The 13583-nt window shown below is 47.8% G+C and overlaps 1 long non-coding RNA gene across 1 annotated transcript; it reads right to left on the reverse strand.

Annotated features, from left to right (window-relative positions):
• Positions 1-2739: 2739 nt before the first annotated feature.
• LOC135280320 (uncharacterized) lies at positions 2740-5931 on the reverse strand. The gene is made up of 2 exons (XR_010347324.1): positions 5627-5931; positions 2740-3295 (listed from the first exon to the last, which is right to left on the reverse strand). It is a non-coding gene; the product is annotated as an uncharacterized LOC135280320 (long non-coding RNA).
• Positions 5932-13583: the final 7652 nt, after the last annotated feature.

Below are 13583 nucleotides of genomic sequence, written 5' to 3' on the forward strand. Positions count from 1 at the left end.
ATAGCAGAAGGGTGGATGGTGCAACAACTGACAGAAGATGTATGGCTGACTCTGGCAAAAACTCTGAAACAAGATAAGATCTGCTTGTCAATGGGCAGCATGGACAATCCTCTATCTACGTGCCTGGTGGGAATGCCTCTGTTACAAAAAGATTATCCATATGCAGGGAAGAAACCAAACCCGGTTGATACCTGGGACACCTGGACAAAGATTTTGCCACATGCCACATAAGATCCTCAGGAGTTAGATCTCTTGGGCTCTGCTCCAGCTACATACTGTGTTAGGTTTTTCTATCTACAAAACACACCCATCTGGCATGACTCTCCAGTCACAGACACAGTAATTCAGAAAGATGTAACACCCAATAGCAGAAAGTATAATTCAGCCACATGGTGCAACTATACCTCTAGCACACCATCTGAGTCCAGTGATGTTCCCAGAGTGTCACCGAGAGGCGTGTTTCTTATCTGCGGTGACAGAGTGTGGGCAGGGATCCCATCAAAGATCAAAGGAGGTCCCTGCAGCCTCGGACAGCTGACTGTCCTCACCCCAAACACATCACAAATTATAAATTGGCAGAAGCAAGAAGGATTGGCACTCAAAAAGAAAACTTGCAGTCAATTCGACCCAAATTGTGATGACAAAATTTACAATTGGAGCGAATCCAAAAGAGTCTGTGTGTCCATTTTTCTACTTTGGTACGCAGCTGCAAAGGCTCTCGGTGAAATTTCCCACCTGGGGTCTTGGCTCAGCTGTCAGGCCAAAGCTGCCTCCACAGCCCTGTCAGATCTGCTCACGGAAGAAGAAACCACCAGGCATGCCACCCTACAAAATAGAGCTGCCATTGATTTTCTCCTTCTGGCACACGGTCACAGCTGTCAGGACTTTGCTGTCTGTGCTGTTTTAATTTAACATCTAAAAGCACCTCCATACATGCCAGCATTCAGCAAATTCGAAACCAAGTGCAAGACCTCATGATGGAGACCAGAGACATCAATGTAGTAGATAAAGCAATCACACAGTGGGGAATCCCCAGGTGGCTTGTACCAATTCTCAAAAATTTGGTGTGGATTTTAGTTGTCATTTTTATGATAACGGTTGCCCTGAGTTGTTTCAAAAGAGCATTGGAAAAGTGACTTGGAAAAATTTATTTAATAAACAAAGAAGGGGGAGATGTGGGGGTCATGGGTGACAAAGCTATCTCAGGAATGCCCTGGGAAAGCACCATTGTCTAAGTCTGGGAAAATTCATTCCTTTCCCATGGTTCAAATGCTGTACTCCCTTTCCCATCCCACTCATCCTGTATCTTTTGTATATTTCATTAGTTACTCCTGTGAAAACTTTCCCGCTCCCATCCCCCTCCATGTAGCTGTGCACAAAATCTGTAACTTTCCCCAGAGATCTCGCACTCACCCTGGTGTCCCTCTGCTGCTTGTTACAGTCCCTGCTGTCCTTTCAACTCACCGTGTGTCCCTCACCCTACCCTCCATGTTTTCCTATCCTTTTTGGACCCTGCAATAAATCAGTTGAAATTATCCAGGACTCAAGCTGCCCTCCTTCTATCTGGTGAAGAGAAACATCTAGCTGGGGTCCACCAGGTCAAAATCTTGCCCCTGGCAACCTTGTTCTTATCAATTTCTATGACATCACACACAGTCCTTAAACACACAGAGCCATCACCTATATACACTAGTACAGTTTATTGGTTGGTATCTGGATGGATCTCAATGTGGCAAATGCCTTGGTCATTGTCATGGCATATGTCTTGAGCACTAATCACATTACTCTCACAGATGAATCCCTGTTGTTCTTGAGCAACGCAAGGTTCCAAGTTTACGGTTTGCCATCTCCCCTGGATTTTCCAAGCCCATACCCTGTATTCTGAGGGGTATAATGCTGGCTGCTCGTGACTGAGCCCTAAGGCAGCAATGGCGTGAATAGCGTGAACTGTGCCATTGCGCAGAGTGAGCACGAAGGCTGGAGCTGTGTTAGTGGAGGGATTATATGTAAAATTACCATGGTCCACCAAGACTGTGAATCTTTCTCAATGTCTGAAGCACTGCCCCAGAAAACCTTTTGCACTTCAGTTGGAAAGTCTCCTTCACTTCCTTCTCTTATGATTAAAGCTGCTGTTGACTGTACCCATAATTGTGTTTGCATATAGCTGAGGGCTAAAGATATGTTATCCTGTGCCCCCTTTAATGTGTCTGCTAGCAAGCTATGGTCTTGATCTTCAATTTCTCTCCATTTCGGCAGCACCCTCGAGACTTGCCACTGACTGTTTCCCTGTGCCAAAAGACATGAGTGTAAAGGCTGTTTTAATTTTATTGGACAGCTAGCTACTACAGCTAATTTGTTCATTAATATTTCTGAGTCAATCCTATTCAAAACCCTTAGCCCAGTCCCTAACATCTCGGTTAAATCCCTTCTCATTCTGTCTCTGAAGTGCGCTTGTTTTTTCAGCCATCTTGTCCATCCCTCGAAGGATGACCTTATGAAGGGGGAACAAGCTGGCTGAACTGTCGAGATAGTAGTTTGCATTAACAGTTTGACATGTCATAATTCTGGATTAAATAACAGTTGTTGTTGACCCGTATTCCTTATTATGTATGGGTGTCTTGGTTTGAAAAGACAGGAGCCTGTGAAGGAAGGCAAAAGCCTCCTGTGAAATGGAGAAGGTAAACCCCCTCCCTCCGAATTATCACAACTTCAGAATTAAAAAGGGCTCTCAGGCAAAGATATGGGAACGGGAATAACAGTTCTTTACTAGGAAGAAAAAAACTAAATAACAATGTAATTTAGTACAAGCAAAACAACCACTGGCAAAGTGAGAAAAAACCTGACACCCTGAGAAGTCAGGGTGCTGATAGCAGTCCAGCCAAAAGGTGGCTGCTCCTCCTGGAGCGGCGATCTGCAGAAGGGTGTAGATCCCTTCCGAAAATGCGGCGAAGGAGCAGCTGGGCCTCGGTTCCTGATTCCTCTCGGAAATCCAGCGAAGAAGGCTGTCTGTGGTCTCAGAAGTGCTTGTTTTATGGTGGCAGGGATGCTTGGCTCCTCCCTCTGGGTGGAGCATCTCCCAATGGGATGATGTAACTAATCTTACCAGCCACAGTGAGTGATTCAATAGCCCATTAGCAGGACATTGTCTTCCTGGCAGTGTCATTGTTCTTGAAAGAGATAAGAAAAACTGCCTAACCCCCAACAGATGGCAAAAAAGAATACATGCTTATTTTACAAGCCAGGACATTATATAGCCCATTAGCAGGACATTGTCTTCCGGGCAGTGTCATTGTTCCTGAAAGAGATAAGAAAAAAACTGCCTAACCCCCAACAGATGGCAAAATAGAATACATGCTTATTTTACAAGCCAGGACATTATCCACCCCTTATTCTATTTCCATCTGTGTCACAATGAAATCTTATACTCAGTTTTCACTTAAGACCAGGTTTCCCTGTGGTACACAACGGGTTTCCCCATCTTTCTGCATTACCCACCAAGTGTAACCAGGTCCTTGAGCAAAAACAATCCCACGGATGGGTTTGTCTCTGCCTGAGGTGGGATTAATCCAGACAACTTTCCCTAAAATACCCTTCATATGTACCACAGGGACTTTATCTCCATCTATTGTGTGCAAGGGTTCAGACTGGGCAGGGCCAGCTCGATTGATGGACCCTCGGGTGTTGACCATCCAGGTTGCTTTTGCCAGGTTATTTTCCCAGTTTCTAAATGTTCCCCCACCAAGTGCCTTCAGGGTAGTCTTAAGGAGTCCGTTGCACCGTTCAACTTTGCCAGCAGCTGGAGCATGATAGGGGATATGATATATCCATTCGATACCATGTTCTCTGGCCCAGGTGTTGATAAGGCCGTTCTTGAAATGGGTGCTGTTGTCAGATTCAATCCTTTCAGGTGTGCCATGTCTCCATAGGACTTGCTTTTCCAGGCCTAAGATGGTGTTCCGGGCAGTGGCATGAGGTACAGGGTAGGTCTCTAGCCATCCAGTGGTGGCTTCCACCATGGTCAGCACGTAGCGCTTGCCTTGGTGTGTCTGGGGCAGTGTGATGTAGTCAATCTGCCAGGCCTCCCCATACTTGTACTTGGACCACCGCCCCCCATACCACAGGGGCTTCACCCGCTTGGCCTGTTTGATGGCAGCACACGTCTCACAGTCGTGGATAACCTGAGAAATACTGTCCATGGTTAGATCCACCCCTCGGTCTCGTGCCCACTTGTAGGTGGCATCTCTGCCCTGATGACCCGAGGCATCGTGAGCCCATCGAGCCAGGAACAACTCCCCCTTATGGTGCCAATCTAAGTCTATCTTTGACACTTCTATTCTCGCTGCCTGATCTACCTGCTAGTTGTTTCGGTGTTCCTCATTAGCCCGACTTTTGGGGACATGGGCATCTACATGACGGACTTTCACCGTTAGTTTCTCCACCCGAGAGGCAATGTCTTTCCATATATCGGCAGCCCAGATTGGTTTTCCTTTATTTTGCCAGTTGGCTTTTCTCCACCTTCCCAGCCAGCCCCATAGAGCATTGGCTACCATCCATGAATCAGTATAAAGGTAGAGCTTTGGCCACTTCTCCCTTTCAGCAATGTCCAGGGCCAGCTGAACGGCCTTGAGTTCAGCAAGTTGGCTCGATCCACCTTCTCCTTCGGTAGCTTGTGCAACCTGTCATGTGGGGCTCCATACGGCTGCTTTCCACTTCCGGTTCATCCCTACGATGCGACAAGAACCGTCAGTGAAAAGAGCGTAACGTGTTTCCTCTGCTGGTAGCTGGTTATAGGGTGGAGCTTCTTCAGCTCTTGTCGCTTGTGCCTGCTCCTCATCGTCAGTGAGACTAAAGTTTTCACCTTCTGGCCAGTTCGTAATTATCTCTAAAATCCCAGGGCGATTCAGGTTTCCAATACGGGCGCGCTGGGTGATGAGGGCAATCCATTTGCTCCATGTGGCGTCGGTGGCGTGGTGGGTAGTAGGAACCTTTCCTTTGAACATCCACCCCAGCACTGGTAGTCGGGGTGCCAGGAGGAGTTGTGCTTCCGTGCCAATCACCTCCGAGGCGGCTTGAACTCCTTCATAGGCAGCCAAGATTTCCTTCTCTGTTGGGGTGTAGTTGGCTTCAGACCCTTTGAAACTTCGGCTCCAGAATCCCAATGGTCGACCTCGAGTCTCACCAGGCACCTTCTGCCAAAGGCTCCAGGACAAACCATTGTTCCCGGCTGCAGAGTAGAGCACATTTTTGACTTCTGGTCCCGTTCTGACTGGGCCAAGGGCTACAGCATGAGCGATCTCCTGCTTGATCTGGGTGAAGGCTTGTTGCTGCTCAGGGCCCCAGTGGAAATCATTCTTTTTGCGGGTAACCAGGTAAAGAGGGCTCACAATCTGGCTATACTCGGGAATGTGCATCCTCCAAAAACCTATGGCACCTAGGAAAGCTTGTGTTTCCTTCTTGCTGGTTGGTGGGGACATAGCAATGATCTTGTTAATGACTTCAGTGGGAATCTGGTGCCGTCCGTCTTGCCATTTCACTCCCAGGAACTGGATTTCTCGGGCAGGTCCCTTGACTTTGCTCTTCTTGATGGCGAAGCCAGATTCTAGCAGTAGCTGGATGATCCTCTTACCTTTCTCAAACACTTCTGCCGCTGTGTTCCCCCACACAATGATGTCATCGATGTACTGCAGGTGTTCTGGAGCCTCACCCTTTTCTAGTGCAGTCTGGATCAGTCCATGGCAGATAGTGGGACTGTGTTTCCACCCCTGGGGCAGTCGGTTCCAGGTGTACTGCACGCCCCTCCAGGTGAAAGCAAACTGAGGCCTGCATTCTGCTGCCAGAGGAATGGAGAAAAACGCATTAGCAATATCAATAGTGGCATACCACTTCGCTGCCTTGGACTCCAGCTCGTACTGGAGTTCCAGCATATCCGGTACAGCGGCGCTCAGCGGTGGAGTCACTTCATTCAAGGCACGATAGACCACAGTCAATCTCCATTCTCCGTCAGATTTGCGCACAGGCCAGATGGGGCTGTTGAAGGGTGAGTGGGTTTTGCTGACCACCCCTTGGCTCTCCAGCTCACGAATCATTCTGTGGATGGGGATCACGGCATCTCGATCCGTCCGATACTGCCGGCGGTGCACTGTCGAGGTCGCAATTGGCACAAGTTGCTCTTCCACCCTCAGGAGTCCTACTGCAGATGGGTTTTCTGACAGTCCAGGCAAGGTGTTCAATTGCTTAATGTCCCCTGCCTCTACAGCAGCAATGCCAAAAGCCCACCTGAGTCCCTTTGGGTCTTTGTAATAGCCGTTCCGGAGGAAGTCTATTCCCAGAATACACGGGGCCTCTGGGCCAGTCACTATAGGATGTTTCTGCCACTCCTTCCCAGTCAGGCTCACCTCGGCTTCCACCAGGGTCAATTGCTGTGATCCCCCTGTCACACCAGCAATAGAAACAGGCTCTGCCCCCACATGTCCCGATGGTATCAGGGTACACTGCGCACCAGTATCAACTAGGGCATCGTATTTTTGTGGCTCTGATGTGCCAGGCCATCGGATCCACACCGTCCAGAAGATCCGGTTTTCCCATGCCTCTCCCTGGCTAGAGGCAGGGCCCCTCTAACACTGGTTATTATTCCTCTCCTGGGTATACATCCTAGAGGTCCCTTCAAGGGGATCTGACAGATCGTACCCAAAAGCTTGGTCATGGGAGGTTGAGGCTACCTTCACCTTGGTGGAACTCCCCCGGTTAGAGTTTCCCTCCTTGAGTTGACGGACCCCTGCTGCCAGGACAGAAGTGGGTTTCCCATCCCACCTCCCCATGTCTTCCCCGTGGTCACGCAGGAAGAACCACAGATTAGCCCTTGGGGTGTACCCTCTCTCTCTAGCTGGGGAATGTTGGGCTCTGACTTTGGGGCCTGTGACTCGTACGGGTGCTGCATGAACCTTCCTCATTTCCTCCCTCATCTCTTCTTTGAACTCCTTAATCACAGCTGAGATATGAGCCTGCATTGGGCCATTAATCATACTCTCATAATTCCTAAGTTTGTTGGCAACAGAGCCCACTGTCTCTCGGTTAGTGTCAGCATCAATTGTTGCAATGAAAGTGGTGTACTGAGATGGCCCCAGATTTGCCAGACTCCACAGCATTTGCCCTGTGCACCTGACCTTGTCGGGGTCATTATTATGCTGTCCATCCCTCCCAAAGAGTACCTCTAATACTGCCACTTCCCTTAACTGTTGGATCCCTTCCTCCAGGGTCTTCCAACGCATTCTATGGTGGTGCTCCTGCATTCTCTCCCTGTGGACAAACCTCTCTCTGACACTCATTAAAAGCCGCTCCCAGAGAGAAAGGGATCCTGGCTCCCTTACAAAAATCTGATTCATACCTGAGTCCTGGGTTAAGGGTCCCAAGTTCCTTGCCTCACCACCGTCCAGCTGCACGCCTGTACCCATAAGGTCCCAGACCCGGAGTAGCCAGGTAGTATAAGCCTCACGCCCTCGTCGCACAATGTCTTTGTGCAGATTACGGAGACTTTCGTACGTCAGGGACTCGGTGATGATCGCAACTTCTGGCTCCCCTGTGGGTTGTGAGGTTCCTCCATTCCTATCTCTATCTGGGTGCTCTGCTTTCATCTTAGACCTCCTTGTTTCTACCGGGGCAACTGCTGCTGGCTGTGACTGCCTTTGTGGTTCAGTTGGAACCTGGACAGTTGTAACATTTGTGGGTTCCACAGCTGTACTATTAGACTGTCCCTCTTCAAGGCAAAAGGCAGGCTTCTCACCAGCTGGTGAAATGCACTCCTTCAGCATCGCTTGCATCTCCTTAACCAGCACCCTCACCCAATCTGGGTGGTTCGTTTCTGAGGCAGGCTGTGGGGCAGGGTCAGGCTCTGGAGCAGTAGCATCTCCAGTCTCTGGGGTAGTGTCAGGCTCTGCAGCAGCACCCCTAGTCTCTGGTGTAGGTGTCAGGGTAGTTATCCAGGTTAATCTTCTCTTATCTCTGAGTGCTAAACATAACAGGCATATCAGCAACACCACCCATTGTATGATATCATTAGCACTTAGAGTGGATCTTAACCCTTCGAAAACTGGTGGAGCAGACCCAAAAAGATGGTTAAAAGGTTGGGAGAAAGTTTCCCCCCGTGTCATTTCCTCACAGTAGGTACCATTATTAAAGTAACTCCAAAAACATGCAGTTAGTGTGTGATAGCTCTGAATCCATGTAACTGCCATCCAGAGGAAATTAAAGATCCATGAATCCTTCACCCAGAGGACAAACTTGATAACAAACACAGTGGCCTTAGTTATAGGACCCATATTTAGATAAGGGCCTGTAAACGGGAAGTATACACTTGCGACCACATGCCACCCAAACCAGGGAAAACTAGACCACATGGCGGTACTTAAAAAGTAAACTACCTAAGAACTGTTAATCCCTTTTTTTCTCAATGCCCTCGAGCCTCACGTTGGGCGCCAAAATCTGTCTTGGGTTGAAAAGACAGGAGCCTGTGAAGGAAGGCAAAAGCCTCCTGTGAAATGGAGAAGGTAAACCCCCTCCCTCCGAATTATCACAACTTCAGAATTAAAAAGGGCTCTCAGGCAAAGATATGGGAACGGGAATAACAGTTCTTTACTAGGAAGAAAAAAACTAAATAACAATGTAATTTAGTACAAGCAAAACAACCACTGGCAAAGTGAGAAAAAACCTGACACCCTGAGAAGTCAGGGTGCTGATAGCAGTCCAGCCAAAAGGTGGCTGCTCCTCCTGGAGCGGCGATCTGCAGAAGGGTGTAGATCCCTTCCGAAAATGCGGCGAAGGAGCAGCTGGGCCTCGGTTCCTGATTCCTCTCGGAAATCCAGCGAAGAAGGCTGTCTGTGGTCTCAGAAGTGCTTGTTTTATGGTGGCAGGGATGCTTGGCTCCTCCCTCTGGGTGGAGCATCTCCCAATGGGATGATGTAACTAATCTTACCAGCCACAGTGAGTGATTCAATAGCCCATTAGCAGGACATTGTCTTCCTAGCAGTGTCATTGTTCTTGAAAGAGATAAGAAAAACTGCCTAACCCCCAACAGATGGCAAAAAAGAATACATGCTTATTTTACAAGCCAGGACATTATATAGCCCATTAGCAGGACATTGTCTTCTGGGCAGTGTCATTGTTCCTGAAAGAGATAAGAAAAAACGGCCTAACCCCCAACAGATGGCGAAATAGAATACATGCTTATTTTACAAGCCAGGACAATGGGCCAATTTCATAAACTCTAGGTTCAAGCTTAAATGGCGTATTTTGGGTTTGTGCTTGAGTGCTGGCGTGGGTTGTAACAGGCTTAGCTATAGCATTTATTTTCAATTTGAAAGACAGCCTAATAGTGTTGCAGGCCCAGAAGCAAACCATGTTGACAGTTTGTCTTAATGTGAAGTTGTGCCAACAGTCCAATTAATTTGGATGATTGCAAATCTTCCAGTGCTTATTTACACTGATTTGGGTTGCTTTACTATAGGTAGTCCCATTAATCATTCTACACCCTATCTTAATAACCTCCCCCATGGTCCCTTGAAGTCACCACAACCTCTGTTTCTGCCACTGCAGCGTTTTTTATATTTGCTTTTTGCACATGACCACAGTTGTTAGGTTTAAACCTTTTAAATGGGAAGGTTTACCCATGGATCCGGTGTATTGAGTAAGGGCTTGGGACCAAGGCCATTCAGCATTGTTCTGGCTAGGAGTACTTTCTAATTTTTGGATGACAGTGATGATTGTAAACAACACTTCAACACAAATCCCCACCCACCATGTTGCATTCATTTTGTGCGGGTAAGTTTCAGTTTCAGTTTACCATCACCCGGTGTTATTCTCCAAGGGGCTTCTGGAGCTTTCTTAACATGGCTGTGGTGGATCCAAGCACTTTGTTCCTTAGTCTTGATTGCAGTGAAGGTAGTAAGGAGCACTTCGTATGATCCCTCCCATTGTTGTTGCAGGGCCTTCTCTGTTAGAGACTTAACATATACATAGTCTCCAGCCTGCACATCATGTACTGGTGCATTGAGCCCTGTACCCCGAGTACCGGGGGTACCTCCAGGCGGTCATGCTCCACTGGCTCCCCTTGGTTTCCACTGAGGAAGGAGGCTGGATTGACAATGTTAGTCCCCACAATGTCCACAGCATCTTGCTCCACCATAATAGCTTAGTATCTCTGAAATCGTTGCGGGAAAAGCCAATGTCCGCCTTTCACCTCCAGCACTGCAGACACCATGTGAGACACTGGCACAGTCATTTTGTGGCCCAGGGTGAATTTACTGGCCTCTTGGATATTCAGTACGACTCCTGCAGCAGCTCTGAGTCATCCAGGCCACCCTTTAGCTGCTGCATCCAATTGCTTAGAGAAGTAAGCAACTGGTCTCCGGTACGGGCCGAGGTCCTGTGCTAATATTCCCAAGGCCATTCCTTGCTTCTCATTGGAGAACAAGAGGAAAGGCTTACTCACGTCTGGCAGTCCCAGAGCTGGAGCTGACATGAGGGCTTTTTTCAGCTGGTGGAAGGCCTGCATAGCTTCCTCTGTCCATTGGATTTCCCTGCTTTCAGTTGCAATAAGTTCATATAAGGGCTTAACAAACAGTCAATAGTAACAGATCCATAACCTGCACCACCTCGTCATCGCCAGGAAAGTTCCTAGTTCTTTTGCAGTCTGAGGTTTTGGGGTCTGGCATATTGCCTCCTTCCGGCTTTGGCCCAGGGTACATTGTCCAGTACTGACTTTGTATCCCAGATAAGTTAATGTCTGTTTTACTGCTTGAGCCTTTTTCTTTGATACCCGGTACCCTTGGAGTCCCAGAAAGTTCAAGAGGCTTACCGTCCAGGCCATGCATGCTTCACTTGTCCGTGTGGCTATGAGGATGTCATCTTCGTAGCAGCTCTTCGCTTCCTCTGGAGGGGCTTCCCAGGCCTCTAATTCCTTTGCAAGTTGTTCTCCAAACAAAGTGGGTGAGTTTTTAAATCCCTGTGGGGGTACTGTCCATGTAAGTTGAGTTCTTTGCCCACTTTTAGGACTTTCCCATTCAAATGCAAAAATTTTCTGGCTGGCTAGGTGGATAGGAAGGCAGAAGAAGGCGTATTTTAAGTCTGAAACGGTAAACCAAGTTAGTTCAGGTGTTAAGCAATTTAATAACGTGTAGGGATTGGCCACCACACGATACAGATCCTCAGTTATCTTGTTCATGGCTTGCAGATCCTGTACTAACCTGTATGACTCATCAGGTTTGCTGGCTGGTAGGATAGGGGCATTAAAATCAGATTGACATTCTTTTAATAATCCTAGATGTTAAAAGTTCTCAATTACTGGGCTAATTCCTTCCTTATCTTCCTTCCTCAGGGGATACTGTTTAACTCTGACAGGTTGCATTCCCTCTTTTAGTCTGATCTGAACAGGCGGAGCATTTTTTGCTCTCCCTGATACATCAGAGGCCCATACCCCAGGGAACACCTGATTCATTACGTCTTCATCGATTTCAGTTTCCCTTGTGACTTGACTGCTGGTTAATATCAAACTCAATTTTTCTACATACTTTTGATCATTTCCCTCCAGAGTAATTTCCCCATTTTTGAATGCAATAGTTGGCGGTCATTGTCCCAGCAAATCTCTGTCCAGAAGTTGCTCAGGGGAGTTGGGCATATATAGAAATTTGTGGATCCCCCACTGCTTTCCCAGTTTGTATTTTAGTGGCCTAAAGAAAAATGCCTTTTCAGTTTGGCCAGTCCCTCCCATAACTGTAGCATAATCATCCCCTGTGGGCATCAAGGCTGTATTTAGAACCGAGTACCTTGCCCCAGGAAGGTACTCGCTTCTAAAGGTTGACTAGGAATTTCCCTTCCTTTTCCATTTCCCCCAGCTTTAGTTTTACAACCAGAGAGCCTGCTGGGGTAGTCTCCTCCAGTCCCCCCTAATCGTCTTGCACATGGGCAACCACCCTTCCTCTCCTTTGATTCCCTTGACCGTTCTCTTTCTGCTCTGGACAGTCCTTCTTCCAATGGCTCTGTTTCTTACAGTTTGCACATTGATTTCTGCCGGATCGAGGAGGACCTTGCCTGGGTGCTCCCTGCCCGCTTTCACGTCTTTCTTTCCGTTCCTCCTGCACTATTGCTATTAAGTTTTTCATCCCTTGTTTATCCCCTTCTTCTCTGTTGCTAATGACTCTCCAAGCCTCCCCCAGTCAAGTTTCTAAATTCCGTATATCTTCTTCTCAGACTTTTTGGAGTTTGCACCAAATATCCCCCATGGACTGTCCCAAAAATAGATTAATTAGTTGTTGTATCCCTCTCAGGTTTCCTGCAGTCAGGATGACCCTCCCCGAGAGTTCTTTTTTCCCAGCCCGATGGTGGAAGAAAGAGTCAGAATTCTTCAGCTCTGGTTCACACGGTTGTTTATTGTCTCTTATCTAAACCATTCTTTTTCAGACCTGCAGAGGTCTGATCTGCAGGTCTGTCATGGGCACGCTGCCCGCCCCTGGGCTGGTGTCTACATTTTATACTAGGAATTACATGTACTTTATTTGTCATTATTTTCCAATACCTATCACCTCTGTTAGACTGTCTACTTCTAGTCTAAACCAATTCAAATGTGCCACCATCACCAAGAAGATGGAGGCTAGGAAGAAGAAGGAAGAAAAATAGGACAACGCCCAAATCCCTCCATCTTGTCTCCTAGACCCCCCTCTAGTAAAATCCCCTAAATTCCACTTTTCACCCTGGGATTAATTCATTATCACTCTGCTTAAACTTCTGTGACTTCTGATTCTTCATACAAGGTTGGTAATTTGCTCCATGGGTTAAGATCGAAATCCCAAGCGTCTCTGGCTTCCTGCCAGGACTCCCCAGCCCCCTGCCAGGGGCACGTGTCATCCAGGGCACCCAGAGGGGCATCCTGAGTTCCAGCATATCCCCAGATCAGATGCAGGGTCCAGTGGTGTATAGCGTCGCATTGTGTTTCTCAGGTGGTCTAGGAACTCTCTTTGGGATTCTGAGGGTGCCTGTTTAATAGCATATAAAGCTGACCAATTTATACTTTCAGGCGTTGCCCTTTCCACTCCCAATATAAGCCAATCCTGATAATTTTTTAGCCTCTGTCTTTGTACTGGTTGGTTCAGATTCCAGCCTGGGTGCTGGAGCGGAAAATGATACTTTAGATCCACTAGTTGTTGTCTAAAGTGGTCTGCTGCTGAGTCAGGATTTTCACCGGCTCGACCCTGGCTAGATGTTTCTCTTCACCAGATAGAAGGAGGGCAGCTCGAGTCCTGGATAATTTCAACTGATTTATTGCAGGGTCCAAACAGGATAGGAAAACACGGAGGGTAGGCTGAGGGACAGACGGTGTTTGGGGTGAGGACAGTCAGCTGTCCGAGGCTGCAGGGACCTCCTTTGATCTTTGATGGGATCCCTGCCCACACTCTGTCACTGCAGATAAGAAACACGCCTCTCGGTGACACTCTGGGAACACCACTGGACTCAGATGGTGTGCTAGAGGTATAGTTGCACCATGTGGCTGAATTATACTTTCTGCTATTGGGTGTTACATCTTTCTGAGTTATTGT

The sequence above is a fragment of the Passer domesticus genome, chromosome 13 (genome assembly GCF_036417665.1).
Source record: "Passer domesticus isolate bPasDom1 chromosome 13, bPasDom1.hap1, whole genome shotgun sequence".
In the NCBI taxonomy this organism is placed as follows: Eukaryota; Metazoa; Chordata; class Aves; order Passeriformes; family Passeridae; genus Passer; species Passer domesticus.